Source organism: Chlorocebus sabaeus, chromosome 7 (genome assembly GCF_047675955.1).
Source record: "Chlorocebus sabaeus isolate Y175 chromosome 7, mChlSab1.0.hap1, whole genome shotgun sequence".
NCBI lineage: Eukaryota > Metazoa > Chordata > Mammalia > Primates > Cercopithecidae > Chlorocebus > Chlorocebus sabaeus.
This window is the reverse complement of record NC_132910.1, coordinates 65332689-65351050: the sequence shown is the minus strand read 5'-3', so window position 1 is coordinate 65351050 and position 18362 is coordinate 65332689. Positions and strand designations below refer to the sequence as shown.

At 39.3% G+C, this 18362-nt stretch overlaps 1 long non-coding RNA gene across 1 annotated transcript in view; it reads right to left on the bottom strand.

Moving 5' to 3' along the window:
- Positions 1-14506, bottom strand: part of LOC103236146 (uncharacterized) — a 189237-nt gene extending 174731 nt beyond the window's left edge. Inside the window, exon 1 of the long non-coding RNA XR_005238193.2 lies at positions 14200-14506. This is a non-coding gene — a long non-coding RNA (uncharacterized lncRNA). The remainder of the gene's footprint in view (positions 1-14199) is intronic.
- Between the last annotated feature and the right edge of the window lie 3856 nt (positions 14507-18362).

Here is an 18362-nt window from a genome sequence, read left to right as displayed (position 1 = left end):
ATAATAGGCAGCCAGTCAGTAGTGAAACTAAAATTGCAACATCCATCTTTGAGTTACAAGATGACTTAAAACTCAAGAATCCAAAGTCATTAGACTGTATTGCTCTGTTATTATTGCCAGACTCCTATCAACACTGGAGACAAAACAACAGTCAGAAATAATCAAATACATTGTGTTGAATTCTCTACTTTATTTTGAATAATATTAAAGTTCCAGAAATATATCAGCCCAGGCAAAGCCAGTGAGTATAAGTAACTGAAAGCATTATCTCCCACCTCTTCACCATATGCTCAGAAAAATCTTAGACAAGTTCAACTGGATATTTTGTGAACCACCCATCCAGAAACACTGTAGCCTTTAGGAGGTGGGGTTTTGTGGCAACTTTAAGGTACACAAATTTAGTCAAGTGTATGTAGATGAGCATAACACAAAGATACATTTTACCATGAAGATCCATTATTGCTATTAATATTTAATATTAAAATATTTAAATCATATTGATAAAATATTTCAAGTTGTATATAAAGTTATTCTGATGGGCCTTATTTCTTTTTTGTTTGTTTGTTTGTTTATTTTTTGAGATGGAGTTTCACTCTGTCACCCAGGCTGGAGGGCAGTGGTGCAATCTCTGCTCACTGCAACCTCCACCTCCCAGATTCAAGCGATTCTCCTGCCTCAGCCTCCCGAGTAGCTGGGATCACAGGCACGTGCCACCATGTCCAGCTAATTTTTTGTATTTTTAATAGAGAGAGATGGGGTTTCACCATGTTGGCCAGCCTAGTCGCGAACTCCTGACGTCAAGTGATCCCCCTGTCTCGGCCTCCCAGAGTGCTGAGATTACAGGCATGAACCCCCGTGCCTGGCCTGACAGGCGCTATTTATAAGCCACAAATTTTAAAACTCAACCTCGCTCTATAGAACTTTATATTTGGAGCTCAATATTGTATTAATATCATCCAGAGATTTTTCTAAAGCCCTTCATGCTTTGTTTTGCTTTCTGATTATAAAGTATTTCTTCTCATTGTAGAAAATGAAGAAGTAAAGAGTATTTAAAAAGAAAATAAAAATCAAAACATTCTTCATATAAATGTTTAATGCCAACATTTATTAGGCATTTACTGCGTGTGAGCACAAATCTAGGCATCTTATACATATTTTCTCTGCCTCCCAGCAGCCCTACAAACTAGATACTTTATGTAACCCTATTTTATGGCTGAAGAAATAAGGTGTGGTGAGACTAATTAAATGATTAAGTGAAATGATCACTAATAAAAGTTCTCAGTGGCATTGGATGCATTTCAGTTTTTATTTATTCATTTATGATAGAAAGAGAGATAGAGTTATAGATCACAGGGTCTTTGGCTTCCCCTGTAATGGAAATTAACATGAGGTCTAGCAGATTTCCCAGACAAAGCTTTTATTTTGGGGCTTGTGCTGAAGTCCAAGAGAGACAGCAGAAGTGAGGTGTAAGAATCCTCTGGCTGGCTCCTTGAAAAAATCCAGTGGGGTTTTTCTTTGCTTGATTAGGCAAAGCACAGGAATTGACATCAGGGGTAAAGTATGCAGGCTGAGCTGGGCAAAGCACATGATGGGTAGGGTGTGCAGGTCAGTGCATCTTGTTGCTATGGTTATCTTGAGTAATGGGCCACCTGGTGGTCTGGCCAGCAACAACAAGACTGTAAATCAATTGTTCAGTATTCTTTCCCGAGGTGGGACACTCTGCAACTGTGGTTCAGTGTTAAGATTTCTTAAGGCCCAACTTTTAGAATATTTTAAATAAAAGGTGTGGTTAAACATTATGAGAACACAGAAGAATGGCTATTTTCTATGTGTGACTAAAGCCTCAGGATTAGTGGGTATAGCATCAGCAAGATAGTGCTGTGGATTTTGTGAAGAGAATAAAGAAGAAAAAATATGTGAAGTGGGAGCCACATCCCACTCCTATTCTATTTCAATTCCCCCCTGAGAGATTATATTCTCCTTATTCTTAGAGAGGGTCAAAGATCTCATCTTCTGAAGCTACTTCCTACTGAATAGGATTGTCACCACTGCCTAACCTCGGAAGGCATGGAAATTTTTCACTGGCTGTTCTAAAGATCAGTAGGAACTAGGATCCTCCTGTGATGGTAAGGGTTGGACTCCTTGGGCCATCAGTAGCACGAGTTGGAATGGCTGAAGGCTGAAGACATAAACTTTAATTATGTGTACTGCTGTTGAATATAACAAATAATTATTTTAGAAATCAAATAGCACCCAGTGAATAATGAAATTCTTAAGCCCAGTTTAACAATGCTTATAACAAGAGATCAGATGCCATTTGAAATGTAAGTGAATAGGCAGGAGAACCAACCTCCTGTTGTCAAACTATAAGACAGACTTTTAATAAGAGGCATTTACATGGAAAGAGAAGAAAAACAAACATTAATCATGGGCATAATCTACCCAGACGTTAGACTCAAAGCATCTTTAGTTACAGAGGAGGAAGATGCTGACAATCTGATACATTTTTCTTGCCTGTGTTATAAGAAATAAGCTTCAGTCTGTAGGGCCTTAGAAAAGAGATACTAGCAATTTTATCGCATTTAAGTCAGAAGAATGGAAGAAAAATTTGAAAATGTTAGTTTGGATACTCATTGCATGGAAAATAATATTTAAAAACTCAATAACAATGGACAAGACTAGAACCTAACAACATGTATATTACGGTCTTCTTATCTCCAGTTTCATTTAATCAAAGACAAATCATGGTAGTACTGATTTGTTTGCAAATAAGTTTTAGTCTTATACTTGGCCTGATTTTTTGCATAAAGTACAGCAAGAATAATTATTTGTCATATAGAGTCTTGTTTGTTTTTATTGTGCTAGAACTTTGTTCTATAAGGAATCTTAGCTTAGACTTTTTAAAGCCTTGAGCCTAACCACTGATTTATCTGTCCCTACAAATACTTGTATGAATTGTGTGAATTCCTCCCCTCTTAAGGTCCCAACATAACTTGGAGTTCCAGAACCTGTTAGAGGGTGACATTTTTACTCTATACAGGGACTGCATAGACAAGGTATGAGGCAAGTTTCTCCAAGGGGCTTTTTATCAGCTTTGTAAGTCAACCTCAAATTTTAAAAGCAGTTGGAAGCATGCCATTTCAGTCAAACCCCTGGTAAAATACCCAGTGTCCCCAATTGTGTTCTGTTACAAAAGGAAACAGATTCTTATTGAACTTATGGAAATAACTATATTACCATAAGTTAAGAATAGACACAAATAGTTTCCAAATTCTGAAGAAATCAGGTAGAAAGAAAAATGCTCCAAATTTGCTTATAGGAATATATAGTACTCAATTGTTAAAAGCTATAATTAGTTCAACAGGAAAAAAGTTTTCTTGACTCTGCAAAACAAAACAAAAAGGATCAGCAGAATTTCAAGAAATTTATAAAAAGACTATTTCAATTTTCTATTAGTGTAGTCCAGTCAATTAACTCTTGTTGCACTCAATATTTATTAACACATAACATCTCCAGGAAAGTCTTAGAAGTTTTTTCCTCTATTCTAATAGTCCAAACTCCAAAGTTATCAGAGACCTGCTTTCAAGAGCACCTGTCAGAGTTCTATAGCTGGTTATAAAGTGCCTTTTGAAAATAATTGGGGTGGTTCCAAGATGGCTGAATAGGAACAACTCCAGTCTACAGCTTCCAGCAGGAGTGACACAAAAGATGGGGGTTTCTGCATTTCCAGCTGAGGTACTGGGTTCATCTCAATAGGGCTTACTGGACAGTGGGTGCAGGACAGTGGGTGCAGCCCACCAAGCATGAGCTGAAGCAGTGTGAGGCATCGCCTCACCTGGGAAGTGCAAAGGGTCAGGGAATTCCCTTTCCTAGCCAAGGGAAGCTGTGAGAGATGGCACCTGGAAAATTGGGTCACTCCCACCCTAATACTGCACTTTACCAATGGTCTTAGCAAAGAGCACACCAGGAAATTATATCCTGAGCCTGACTTGGAGGGTCCCATGCCCATGGAGCCTTGCTCATTGCTAGCACAGCAGTCTGAGATTGAACTGCAAGGTGGCAGTGAGGCTGGGGGAGGGGCGCCTCCCATTGCTGAGGCTTGAGAAGGTAAACAAAGCAGCCAGGAAGCTCAAACTGGGTGGAGCCCACCGCAGCTCAAGGAAGCCTGCCTGCCTCTGTAGACTCCACCTCTAGGGGCAGGGCATAGCCAAACAAAATGCAGTATAAACTTCTGCAGACTTACATGTCCCTGTCTGACAGCTTTGAAGAGAGTAGTGGTTCTCCCAGCACAGAGTTTGAGATCTGAGAACGGACAGACTGCCACCTCAAGTGGGTCCCTGACCCCCAGGTATCCTAACTGAGAGGCACCCCCCAGTAGGGGCAGACTGACACCTCACATGGCCGGTACCCCTCTGAGACAAAGCTTCCAGAGGAATGATCAGGCAGCAATATTTGCTGTTCAGCAATATTCACTGTTCTGTAGCCTCCACTGATGATACCCAGGAAAATAGGGTCTGGAGTGGACCTCCAGTAAACTCCAACATATCTGCAGCTGAGGGTCCTGAGTGTTAGAAGGAAAACTAACAATCAGAAAGGACATCCACACCAAAACCCAATCTGTACGTCACCATCACCAAAGATCAAAGGTAGATAAAACCAGAAAGATAGGGAAAAAATAGAGCAGAAAAGCAGAAAATTCTAAAAATCAGAGTGCCTCTCCCCCTCCAAAGGAATGCAACTCCTAGCAAGCAATGGGACAAAGCTGGATGGAGAATGACTTTGACGAGTTGAGAGAAGAAGGCTTCAGACGATCCAACTTTTCTGAGCTTAAGGAGGAAGTTCAAACCCATCACAAAGAAGCTAAAAACCTTGAAAAAAGAGTATAAGAATGGTTAACTGGAATAACCAATGTAGAGAAGTTCTTAAATGGCCTGATGGAGCTGAGAACCATGGCACAAGAACTACGTGATGAATGCACAAGCTTCAGCAGCCGATTTGATCAACTGGAAGAAAGGGTATCAGTGATTGAAGATCAAATGAATGAAATGAAGCAAGAAGAGAAGTTTAGAGAAAAAAGAGCAAAGAGAAATGAACAAAGCTTCCAAGAAATAAGGGACTATGTGAAAAGACCAAATCTACATCTGATTGGTGTACCTGAAAGTGATGGGGAGAATGGAACCCAGTTGGAAAACACTCTGCAGGATATTTTCCAGGAGAACTTTCCCAACCTAACAAGGCAGGCCAACATTCAAATTCAGGAAATACAGAGAACACCACAAAGATACTCCTCGAGAAGAGCAGCTCCAAGAGACACACAATTGTCAGATTCACCAAAGTTGAAACAAAGGAAAAATGTTAAGGGCAGCCAGAGAGAAAGGTCGGTTACCCACAAAGGGAAGCCCTTCAGACTAACAGCAGATCTCTCAGCAGAAACTCCATAAGCCAGAAGCGAGTGGGGGCCAATATTCAACATTCTTAAAGACAAGAATTTTCAACCCGGAATTTCACATCCAGTCAAACTAAGTTTCATAAGTAAAGGAGAAATAAAATCCTTTACACACAAGAAAATGCTGAGAGATTTTGTCACCACCAGGCCTGCCCTACAAGTGCTCCTAAAGGAAGCACTAAACATGGAAAGGAACAACTGGTACCAGCCACTGAAAAAACAGGCCAAATTGTAAAGACCATCGATGCTAGGAAGAAACTGCATCAACTAACAGGCAAAATAACCAGCTAACATCATAATGTCAGGATCAAATTCACACATAACAATATTAACCTTAAATGTAAATGGGCTAAATGCCACAATTAAAAGACACAGACTGCCAAATTGGATAGAGTCAAGACCCATCAGTGTGCTGTACTTAGGAGACCCTTCTCACGTGCAGAGACACACATAGGCTCAAAATAAAAGGATGGAGGAAGATCTACCAAGCAAATAGAAAACAAAAAAAGACAGGGGTAGCAATCCTAGTATCTGATAAAACAGACTTTAAACCAACAAAGATCAAAAGAGACAAAGAAAGCCATTACATAATGGTAAAGGGATCAATTCAACAAGAAGAGCTAACTATCCTAAATATATATGCACCCAATATAGGAGCACCCAGATTCATAAAGCAAGTCCTTAGAGACCTACAAAGAGACTTAGACTCCCACACAATAATCATGGGAGACTTTAACACCCCACTGTCAACATTAGACAAATCAACGAGACAGAGAGTTAACAAGGATATCCAGGAATTGAACTCAACTCTGCACCAAGCAGACCTAATAGACATCTACAGAACTCTCCACCTCAAATCAACAGAATACACATTCTTCTCAGCACCACATCTCACTTATTCCAAAATTGACCACATAGTTGGAAGTAAAGCACTTCTCAGGAAATGTAAAGGAACAAAATTATAAAAAACTGTCTCTCAGACCACAGTTCAATCAAACTAGAACTCAGGATTAAGAAACTCACTCAAAACCACTCAACTACCTGGAAACAAAACAACCTTCTCCTGAATGACTGCTGGGTAAATAACAAAATGAAGGCAGAAATAAAGATGTTCTTTGAAACCAATGAGAACAAAGGCACAACATACAAGGATCTCTGGGACACATTTAAAGCAGTGTGTAGAGTGAAATTTATAGCACTAAATGCCTACAAGAGAAAGCAGGAAAGATCTAAAATTGACACCCTAACATCACAATTAAAAGAACTAGAGAAGCAAGAGCAAACACATTCAAAAGCTAGCAGAAGGCAAGAAATGACTAAGATCAGAGCAGAACTGAAAGAGATAGGGACACAAAGAAAATTCAAAAAAAATCAGTGAATCCAGGAGCTGGTTTTTTCAAAAGATCAAAAAAATAGATAGGCTACAGCAAGGCTACTAAAGAAGAAAAGAGAGAAGAATAAAATAGATGCAAAAAAAAAAAAAAATGATAAAGGGGATATCACCACCGATCCCACAGAAATACAAACTACCATCAGAGAATACTATATACACCTCTATGCAAATAAACTAGAAAATCTGGAAGAAATGGATACATTCCTGGACACATACACCCTCCCAAGACTAATCCAGGACGGAGTTGAATCTCTGAATAGATGAATAACAGGCTCTGAAATTGAGGCAATAATTAATAGCCTACCAACCAAAAAAAATCCAGGAACAGATGGATTCACAGCCAAATTCTACCAGAGGTACAAGGAGGAGCTGGTACCATTCCTTCTGAAACTATTCCAATCAATAGAAAAAGAGGGAATCTTCCCTAACTCATTTTATGAGGCCAGCAACATCCTGATACCAAAGCCTGGCAGAGACACAACAAAAAAAAAGAGAATTTTAGACCAATATCCCTGATGAACATCGATGCAAAAATCCTCAGTAAAATACTGGCAAACCAAATCCAGCAGCACATCAAAAAGCTTACCCACCATGATCAAGTGGGCTTCATCCCTGGGATGCATTGCTGGATCAACATATGCAAATCAATAAATGTAATCCATCATATAAACAGAACCAAAGACAAAAACCATATGATTATCTCAATAGATGCAGAAAAGGTCTTTGACAAAGTTCAACAGCCCTTCATGGTAAAAACTCTCAATAAATTAGGTATTGATGGGATGTATCTCAAAATAATAAGAGCTATTTATGACAAACCCACAGCCAATACCATACTGAATGGGCAAAAACTGGAAGCGTCCCCTTTGAAAACCAACACAAGACAAGTATGCCCTCTCTCACCACTCCTATTCAACATAGTGTTGGAAGTTCTGGCCAGGGCAATCAGGCAGGAGAAAGAAATAAAGGGTATTCAATTAGGAAAAGAGGAAGTCAAATTGTGCCTGTTTGCAGATGACATGATTGTATATCTACAAAACCCCATAGTCTCAGCTCCAAATCTCCTTAAGCTGATAAGCAACTTCAGCAAAGTCTCAGGATACAAAATCAATGTGCAGAAATCACAAGCATTCTTATACACCAATAACAGTCAGAGACGCGAACCATGAGTGAAATCCCATTCACAATTGCTTCAAATAGAATAAAATACCTAGGAATCTAACTTATAAGGGATGTGAAGGAGGCCTTCAAGGAGAACTACAAACCACTGCTCAACAAAATAAAAGATGAAACAAACAAATGGAAGAATATTCCATGCTCATGGATAGGAAGAATCAGTATCATGAAAATGGCCATACTGCCCAAGGTAATGTATAGATTCAATGCCATCCCCATCAAGCTACCAATGACGTTCTTCACAGAATTGGAAAAAACTACTCTAAAGCTCATATGGAACCAAAAAAGAGCCTGCATTGCCAAGTCAGTCCTAAGCCAAAAGAATAAGGCTGGAGGCATCACACTACCTGACTTCAAACTATCCTACAGGGCTACAGTAACCAAAACAGCATGGTACTGGTACCAAAAGAGAGATATAGACCAATGGAACAGAACAGAGCTCTCAGAAATAATACCACACACCTACAACCATCTGATCTTTGTCAAACCTGACAAAAACAACAAATGGGGAAAGGATTCCCTATTTAATAAATGGTGCTGGAAAAACTGGCTAGCCATATGTAGAAAGCTGAAACTGGATCCTTCCTTACACATTATACAAAAATTAATTCAAGATGGTTTAAAGACTTAAATGTTAGACCTAAAACCATAAAAACCCTAGAAGAAAACCTAGGCAATACCATTCAGGACATAGGCATGGGCAAGGACTTCATGTCTAAAATACCAAAAGCAATGGCAACAAAAGCCAAAATTGACAAATGGGATCTAATTAAACTAAAAGAAACTACCATTAGTAAAAGAAACTACCATCGGAGTGAATAGGCAACCTACAGAATGGGAGAAAATTTTTGCAACCTATCTATCTGACAAAAGGCTAATATCCAGAATCTACAAATAACTCAAACAAACTTACAAGAAAAAAACAAACAACCCCATCAAAAAGTGGGCAAAGTATATGAACAGACAATTCCCAAAGAAGACATTTATGCAGCCAACAGACACATGAAAAAATGCTCATCATCACTGGCCATCAGAGAAATGCAAATCAAAACCACAATGAGATACCATCTCACACCAGTTAGAATGGCAATCATTAAAAAGTCAGGAAACAACAGGTGCTAGAGAGGATGTGGAGAAATAAGAACACCTTTACACTGTTGGTAGGACTGTAAACTAGTTCAACTGTTGTGGAAGACAGTGTGGCGATTCCTCAAGGATCTAGAACTAGAAATACCATTTGACCCAGCCATCCCATTACTGGGTATATACCCGAAGGATTATAAATCATGCTGCTATAAAGACACATGCACAAGTATGTTTACTGCGGAACTATTCACAATAGCAAAGACTTGGAACCAACCCAAATGTCCATCAATGGTAGACTGGATTAAGAAAATGTGGCACATATACACCATGGAATATTATGCAGCCATAAAAAAGGATGAGTTCATGTCCTTTGTAGGGACATGGATGAAGCTGGAAGCCATCATTCTCAGTAAACTATTGCAAGGACAAAAAAATCAACCACTGCATGTTCTCACTCATAGGTGGGAACTGAACAATGAGAACACTTGGACACCGAAAGGGGAACATCACACACCAGGGCCTGTCGTGGGGTGGGGGGAGTGGTGAGGGCTAGCATTAGGAGATATATCTAACGTAAATGGCGAGGTAATGGGTGCAGCACACCAACATGGCACATGTATACATATGTAACAAACCTGCACGTTGTGCACATGTACCCTAGAACTTTAAGTATAATAAAAATATAATAAAAATTTAAAAAGAAAAGAATCAAAACAATGTAACAATTGTCTGTGCATGACAAAAGTCTTAGGATAGCCATGACTAACTAATGACACAATCAACAAGAAAATCTGGTAATCAGGCCGGGTGTGGTGGCTCACGCCTGTAATCCCAGCACTGTGGAATGCCGAGGCAGGTGGATCACCTGAGGTTAGGAGTTTGAGACCAGCCTGGACAACATGGTGAAACCCTATCTCTACTAAAAATACAAAAATTAGTGGGGCATGGTGGTGCATGCCCGTAACCCCAGCTACTTGGGAGGCTGAGGCATGAGAATCACTTGAACCCAGGAGACAGAGGTTGCAGTGAGCCAAGATTTTGCTATTGCACTGCAGCTTGGGTGACAAGAGCAAAACTCCATCTCAGAGAAAAAAAAAAAAAAAGAAATCTGGTAATCTCCGTGGAACACAATAATTTAACATAACAATTACAATTATTGATAACATACTGAAGAATATCAGAATTATAGGAATCTCATATAATTTTCAAATACATATTAACACATTTATAGGAATATAATCTAATGAAGGCTAAACAACATTTTTAATTTAACAATGTTTCTTGTATGGGTTTAATATATCAAATAAGCCAAATATATCTCTTTTGGACCTAAAAGGACCTAATGCTTAATTTGATCTTGAAAAGTTTGTCAGATATCAAAAGGTCTAAAACACTTGATTGATAAAGCAAAATAGAATCCCAGGCTACTATAAGCCATTTGTTTAGCCAAAGTGATAACTCTAAAAGCTTCTTTTTTTTTTTTTTTTTGAGAGGGAGTCTCGCTCTGTCGCCCAGGCTGGAGTGCAGTGGCCGGATCTCAGCTCACTGCAAGCTCCGCCTCCCGGGTTCAGGCCATTCTCCTGCCTCAGCCTCCGGAGTAGCTGGGACTACAGGGCCCGCCACCTCGCCCGGCTAGTTTTTTGTATTTTTTAGTAGAGACGGGGTTTCACCGTGTTAGCCAGGATGGTCTCGATCTCCTGACCTCGTGATCCGCCCGTCTCGGCCTCCTAAAGTGCTGGGATTACAGGCTTGAGCCACCGCGCCCGGCCTCTGAAAACTTTTTAAGTCAAAAACCTTTACTCATTGATAGAGGGGAGACTCCACTTTCCAAACAAAAAGACAGCATGAGGTCAATTGAATCTATTTTCTGCTCCCTCTTTTTTCTGTAGTTATTTAAAAGGCAAAGAAAAACCTTTTGTTTTCCGTTGTAGACGATTAGTCTCTTAAGTACCTGTTCCCGGTCCTAAACAATTGTCAGTAAGGCAACTCTAATTTGTATTTCTAAAGGGACAACTCTTAGGTGAAATAAGATAGAGAATTTCTATTTTAATCAAACCAAGAAAATATGGTTTGAATAAAAGTTCAGGTGAGATAGCTAGGAAAAGCGGATACTCTGGCGCATGGAGAGTTTTCAAGAATCCCATTTTTACACTGAATCTTGGGTCCCAAAAAACAGAGAAATACTATGGGATGGGACAGTGCAACACTTTCACAGTGTAGTTCATTGCAAGGACATTTCTCCAAGGCTGGTGGGCAACCCGACTCCAATCAGCCCACTCTGTAATCAGCCCATCCCCCATTCGATACCTTCTAGGGGCTCAAGAGCATGTTTTTCTTATCTAAATGCACAAAGAAAGGAGTACCGGCTTGTAGTAGTAGCCACTCACTATAAACAATTGCCATTAGACATTTTTAAAAGTGTATCTCTTATTTAGCTATTACAAATTAAGGGTGTTTTTTAATAATGCAAAGTAATTTCTGATGCCCACAAAAGTCAAAGAGGTCAGGTAACACAATGCAAAACAGAGCAGAGCCTTAGTTGAGAGGGATCTGCCCACTTACAATTATTTGGGTTCCATGACGAAAGCAGAGCTTTCTCCCAAAATGAGGCCTGCAGAACCTCCTCTGTTTTTCCCAAGACTGTCACAAATTACCTGAGGTCTTCTTACATGAACTTGAGGGTAGCAAGAGGACAGACAAAAATAAATGGAGAAACAATTCAGTCAACTAAGAAGAAAAAAATACATATATATATTTTATAATATATATTTTATATATAATATATTATATTACATATAATATATAATTATTTAATAAATTATATGTTATAAAATTTGTATAATAAATTATATAATATTGTATATATTTATAAATACATAAAATATCTAATATTATATATATTTATATATTATATATACTTATATATTGTGTATATTAAATATATGATACATTTTATAATATATAATATATATTTTTTATAAATATAAATAAATATATATATATTTTTTTTTTCAAAAAACAAGATCCAAGAAGAGAAAAAAACATAATGGCCTTTTAAGTACAGGTATATCTTGGATATCCCCTTTTAATTAAGTTCACTTCTAAGCATAGAGCTCTTTTATTTAAAAATTCTTTTAAATCTTTTATTACCAGACTCTAGCTGGGACAAATAGCTGACACCTCTAGCTTTTAAGCCTTTTGTTTTCCCAAAGGTATTTTCCTGATTGAAACCAATAAGCCTTAAGTAAGGTTATGATTTAACCACAGAATCACAAGTTGTCTCCAAAAAGACGGCAAGTGGTTTTTACAAGAGCTCAAATTGCCCCAAAGATAACTCAAAGAAAGAAAAATTCAAGAGACAGGCTCAGAAGTTGTTCATGGAGGAGAAAAGAATCAACAAGTTTTAAAGGTCACAAACCAGAAAGAACCTATTCCTTAAGCTGAGAATTGAACCGAAGCCACACACATCAGGAAAGGGTGAGGTCTATAGCTACTGAGCTACAACATATGGCAGTTGCCACTGCTCTTCCCAGAAGGAGCCTAGAGCAGTCATGTTTTAGGTTGTAAAATATTTTTAACTGCTCAATATAACTTCTTAATTTTTAAAAAATTTTGCATTTTACTCTGTTGACCAGGATGCTCAAGATCATTTTAAAGGCTAGCTATGACATTATTATGCATCCTTCTTTTATTTTAAACCATTTTTTCTTTAATTGTTGAGAATAAGAGATCTCTAAAGTCCTTTTCTTTTGATGGTGTACTTAGTTCCAACAGTGAGTGAATCCAAAAGCCTTTTGAAGTTCAGATAGTAATTTTAGAGGTTTTTACTATATAAGCAAAAGGTATATCTAGAGGGAGTAGAGGAGGCATCTCCGTGGTCCCCAATAATTCATTCTCAGAAATGACCTAAGATAGCAAAAGACAACTAAAGCCAAATAGAGATGGGATCTTTCAAGACAAAACTCACTCAAGAGCATGACATATTCAGGGTAAAGAGTGTGCTGATGCAACTCAGACTCCAAGTCCTTTCAGGCTAGCTGCCTGACACGAACCTGAAATTTCCAGCCCTCCAGATGGTAGAGACCAAGACAGGTACCTCCACATGGTCACATGGTCAAGCTCCCAAGGACATAAAACAAGATGAGAGGGAAACCTCATCTGGCTTTTGTTTCAGGGACCCACAGCAAAGTTTGTAGCTGAGCAGTCTGCAAGGCTTGCTTGCAATAGAAGGCTTACAGAGGGCCTAGGCTCGTATTTTATCCTGCGGGGCCACACTTTATGACAGAACAACACAGAAAGACAAATTTATATAGCTCAAAGTACACCAGATTTGCTACAGATGAAGGCTAGTCTCACAAATCCCTTTTCCCTTTAATCAAAGCTTTGCAGGGGAGACAAACAGTGATTTTTACCATTTCATCAACTGGTTTACACAGAGAGAGGCCAGGAGTTTGGCTGGTAAGAAATTTTTACCCTTTTTCTGGCATGTCAGGTTTTAGGATTTCCTCTCTCTGCAGTTTCTGGAAGAGCAGAGTGGCTTTTGATGACCCCGCTCACTATGCCATAGCTGTGGGGGACAAGCCATGCTACAAAAAAACAAACACAAAAAGCACATCTTTTTCTGTTTTATGGAATCATAGGCAAAAGTCTCTCATTTTTTACAAGATGCCACCCAATAGGAGGCATAGGGGAATATGTTGTCACATCAAACACACAAAATGGAAAAATGGATTAGGACATGAGCAGCTGAAACTCTGGAACCATGTGCTGTCAATTCTCTCCTCAAAAGGCAGCACCCAGAGTCCATTGGATAACATGCCCGAAAAGATAGACAACAGAAAAGTCCACAGGCTTCCCTTCCCCACAGGTGTGGGAAAGGGAGGAAAAGTACTTAGCAGACTTAAAGATGACAGTCCTACCAGCTGAACCAATCAGCCATTGCAATCTGTCCTGCACAGGTGTCTATTCAATTTGAACCGATGAAGTTAATGAAAAGTAGGAAGAAAGAAGAAGGAAAAAGAAAGACACAACAAATAGGGGACAGGAGGAGAGAGAAAGCATTGTCTGGCAGTCTTGGGGAGGCAGGAGGAAAACTCACCAGTTGTGGCAATGCTGAGTCAAAGATTCAGGTGACCACCTGTCACCCATGAAGGGGGCACACACACCCCACCATCCTGCTGGCTCACAAGCCTCCTCCTTGGAGAAAAATGCTCTCCACATCCCATAATCACTTCATGGTTGCCAGAGAACATGTTACAGACCACAGGCTCTTTGGCTCCCATGTAACAGAAGTTAACAAAGGGCCAACAAGATTTCCTAGACAAGGCTTTTATTTTGGGACTTGTGCTTGAGCACAAGGGAGACAGCAGAGCTGAGGTGTAAGGATCCTCTGGCTGGCTCTCTGAAAAAGCCAAAATCTGCAGCAGGTTTTTTTTATTATTATTTTTGTTAAGCAAAGCACAGGAATTGACATCAGGGGTAAGGTATGCAGGCCGAGCTGGGCAAAGCACATGAGACATAGGGTATGCAGGTCAGTGCATCTTGTTGCTATGGTTATATTGAGTAATGGGTCACCTGGTGGTCTGGCCAGTAGCAATAAGGCTGTAAATCAATTGTTTAGCATTCCTTCCCAAGGTAGAACACTTCACAAGATTCGTTCAATGTTTAGTTCTCCTAAAGTCAATTTCTGGAATTCTTTAAGTGAAAGGCATGGTTAACCATTATGAAAGCACAGAATGGCAACTATTTCCTATGTGTGACTAAAGCCTGGGGTTATTGGGATAGCATCAGTGAGGTAGGGGTACAGATTTTCTGAAGAGAAGAGGAAAAAAAAAAAAACTACATGAAGAATGAGTAGTATCCCATCCTATTCTATCTCCAATAGATTTTAAAACAGATAGACAGAGATACTTTTCTTACTGTTAGTACTGTAGCAGGACGAGCCACAGACAAAACCTCTCAGACACCAAATTGTAGAAGGAAGGGCTTTATTCAGCTGGGAGCATCAGCAACCTACTGTCTTAAAATCCGAACTCCCCAAGTGCACAATTTCTGTCCCTTTTAAGGGCCCACGACACTAAAGATTTCACATGAAAGGGTCGTGATTGATTTGAGCAAGCAGCAGGTACGTGACAGGGGCTGCATGCACCGGTGGTCAGAGTCAAACAGAACAGGGCAGGGAGTTTCACAATGTTCTTCTATACAATGTCAGGAACATTGGTTTCTAAGTCATGAGTTGATTTTTAACTCCTGGGTTTAAGCCAGGCAGACCCAGGCCTGGTTGCAGGCCTGGCACTGGGCTGCCTGTCTTTGGTTTTACTTCATTGTTTTTTCTTAAAACAGGTACTGAGTATAAAACAATATAAAACAATATGAGAGGGTCTCTCTCTTTCCTCATTTCCCCCCTTTTGAGACTCTCACTTTTTATTAGTGGGCGTTCTCATTCTTATTTTTGCTACTTATGTCTTTTTGTGCAATAGATTGATAGTGATTCATATAGTACACTTGTGCTGAAGCATTTTGGTGAACTAAGATACTGATGAAGCTTTTTTATCATTTGAAGAAGTACAGGTAGCAAACATGGGAGCAGTAAGCAGGTTTTTATTACCATTATAACTTTTATTATAAGAGTTTTAAATCCTCCTAGTGCTGGGAACTAATTTTTAAACATGGCTTCAGGGTTGAATTCATGCTACACTTGTACAGGCACATGTGACTATGTCTTTAACTACTTGCTTTTGATTATCTATGTGTAGACAGTAATTAGTAAGGTTACATTTCTTATAGACCTCTCTTTCAGCAGCTAGCAAGTAGTCAAGAGCCAATCTATTTTGATAGATAGCATTTCTTATCTGAGTTTCTTGCTGGGCCAGAATAGTCAAGGCTTGACTGGTTTTATTAGTGATGATTTTTAAAACAGCTTGCAACCGTATGATACAGTTGAGCATGTAAATGGGGGTCCAGTATTCCCATGAGCCATCTTGTGTCTAAGTGGCAGGCCTATAGTATTGTACAAATTTTTAGGAGGTTATTTATTATCTTTTTAATTACTTGTGGCTATGCTTTGTTTTCTGTGGGAAGCATAGACAGGGAAGCCCAGAAGTTCACCTGTCTTCATGGGCAGTAAGAAGAAAGATGGTTTAATAGTGCCAACAACACAACCGCCTGTCTACTGGTCAGGCAGCTTAGCATAGGCTCTATGTCTACATATCCAGTATAATCCGGTGGGGGCAGTCTAGTCCTGATGGAATTCTGGGTGGAACTATTTAGCTATGCAATACTGTCTAATAATTGAGACATTTAGAACCCAAAAATTGTCAGGGTGGTTCTTTTGGGCCAGGAATGCATCAGGAACTGGGCCTGTAGGAACTAATTCTTGGGCTTCCCATGGCCATTGATCTCCTGTTACAGTTCCTCCACAAACATAACACGAAATGACTTTTAGAGACTGGGCTACATGTTCGGCTAATTGCAAAAACAAATTTTTAGTTTTTCCTGGAATCTCAGGCACTGGCACATTTAGTTCATCATAGAAAGTCTGAAATACTGGTTCTAGAGAGTGTCTTTGAACCTTGCCTTTTATTAGGATGCTTAAGCTAGGATCTAGTCATTTTCCATCAATGCCTAATGTTACATATTTTTTTAGTCAACTTTGGGTCTGAGGGGTTTGTGATAACCAGTTCTAAAGGGTTGCAGCTCCCACTTGTGCAGGAGGGGCTGACTTTTCCTTTTTGGAGCCAAACAGGATCTTTTTTATTTTTTATTTTTTTTCAAGTGGCCCAAATGACGTAAGACCAGTATTGACACATTTCACATAAATATGATTCTTGACAGATATACTTATTTTCTGCTTTGTAACTTTTTTCTCAATCTAGAGAACCGCATCCCATCTCATGCTGCTTACTATTAATAGCAGCACAGGTGTCAAATTTTAAGGTTACATTTTTGCAGACCCCTCTTTCTTCTGTTTTAGCTATTACTTTACTTGTGTCACTTAGAAAAGGACCAGTCCTTAATTTTATTTTAAAAACTGTGATCATGGGAGGCTTAAAATGGGTCATAACATGCATCAGGTTGGTTATTTCCTGGGCTACATACCTTGGATAGAATAGCATTATACAAACAAGTTTCTTTTTAGAGTTCTGGTACACTTATAATAACCATAAAATAATAGGACTGTAGCAATCTTTTGTCCTGCCTCAGTGACTTGATGTATACACTGGGAGCAGCCCTCAGTCTGAGTAAGGTCAGTTGAAGTCTTTACTGCACAAGTCCAAATTTTAAGGAAAATGAGTCCCACGATGAGTTTCCTCATGCTTCGGCCATGCGTGGACCAGTCAGCTTCCGGGTGTGACTGGAGCAGGGCTTGTCGTCTTTTTCAGAGTCACTTTGCAGGGGTTAGTGAAGCTGCTCCCATCCACGTACAGCTCCCAGTCTACAGATGTTTAAGGATGGTCTCAGAGGTTAGGCCCACTAGAATAAACTGAGTGTAATACTTTTACACAGTTATGTTTAACTGGGCTCTTTGATACCAGGAGCAAGGTGGCAGGTTTAGGGTGTTGCAAACTTCAATGGTTATGTGGAGAATTTTATAGAGCAAGCTTTGGTATCTAGTTAGTCTAACATTTATTAGCTAATGGTGTCCTTTGGTATTTATTGAAATCACCACAGCATGGGGGGACTTTATGATTAGGTTTTGTCTAAGAGTTAGCTTATCTGCTTCTCATGCTAACAGGGCCGTTGCTGCCAGGGCCCTTGGACATGGGGGCCAGCCTTTGGAAACCCCATCTAGTTGTTTTGAGAGATAGGCCACTGGCCTTGGCCAGGGACCTACAGTCTGGGTTAAAGCTCCAACTGCCTTTTTTTTTTTTTTTTTTTGACACATAGAGTGTAAAGAGTTTTTTCAGGTCAGGTAGCCTCAAGGCTGGGGCCAACATGAGTTTTTCTTTTAACTCATGAAAAGCTCATTGCTGTTGGTTGTAACAGATGTAGTTTATTTAACGTACATTTTTATTGACTGTCATCTACCAAAATATTAACTTAAATCTTGTAACTATTTGATTTCAAGCTTTAAATTGATCTGGTATTTCTTGTCGGGCTCTAATTGCATCTAAATAGATGTGAGAGTTGAAAGATGTATAAGGGGCTTCTCTCGCTTTACAATGTCTTATTATTATTATTATTATTTCTGATTGATGAAATACTAGGGTGAAAGGGATAGCCAAATTGACTAAAGCACAAGTGCCTCTCGAGTTATTTGGC